The sequence below is a fragment of the Alligator sinensis genome, unplaced genomic scaffold (assembly GCF_000455745.1).
Source record: "Alligator sinensis unplaced genomic scaffold, ASM45574v1 scaffold282_2, whole genome shotgun sequence".
NCBI lineage: Eukaryota > Metazoa > Chordata > Crocodylia > Alligatoridae > Alligator > Alligator sinensis.
In genome coordinates this window covers 824510-825164 of record NW_005841879.1, presented here as the reverse complement: position 1 = coordinate 825164, position 655 = coordinate 824510, and the positions used below count along the sequence as shown (strand labels likewise).

Genomic DNA, 655 nt, shown 5'->3' with positions numbered 1-655 from the left:
GCTTCAGGGGCTCGTGTAGAGCCCCCCACATGGTATAGGGCAGCTGGGATTGCTCCCTGCCAGCAGGAGTGGTGAATTGCGGGCTTTTCCTGGGTTTTTTTTTTCTTAAAGGGTCAGAGCTGGCCTGGGCAGGGCACCCGTGGGAGGGCTGGGGGAGCAAGGGGAGAGGGAAGGGGGGCTCTTGCAGAGCCTCCCATGCAGCATGGGGCAGTGGTCATTCTCCCCCCCCCCCCCCGGCAGCCCCTGCTGAGTCGGGGCTTTTTTTTTTTTTTTTACAAGTGCTGGGAGCTGGGGCAGGCAGGGCAGCCATTGCTAGGCTGAGAGCAGGTGGGGGATGGGCCTGCCTGATTTGGAGATTCGGCAAGAGCCAAATCTCCAAATTAGATTCGTCCCAATTGAATCAGGACAGTGATTTGAATCACCAAATTGAATCACTATCCCCCGAATCGTCCAAGTCTGAACCCGACGCGAATACTAGCCGCTTCATACAGGCCTAATTTCCACCTGTAGTTGCTGTCTGTTTGCTTTTTTCAGTCCCTCTTGTTCCCAGGAGGGAGTGAAGCTAGCAGTTCATTGCATTCATTGCGAATACATTCCTCTTGACAAACACCTACTTACTGTTGCAAGCACACACATTTTAGCTACTTCAACAACT

The 655-nt window shown here is 53.4% G+C and overlaps 1 protein-coding gene across 1 annotated transcript in view; it reads right to left on the bottom strand.

The window, feature by feature from the left end:
• Positions 1 to 655, bottom strand: part of LOC102385166 (ATP-binding cassette sub-family A member 10) — a 72822-nt gene that overhangs the window by 40093 nt on the left and 32074 nt on the right. The gene's annotated exons all lie outside the window — the stretch shown is intronic.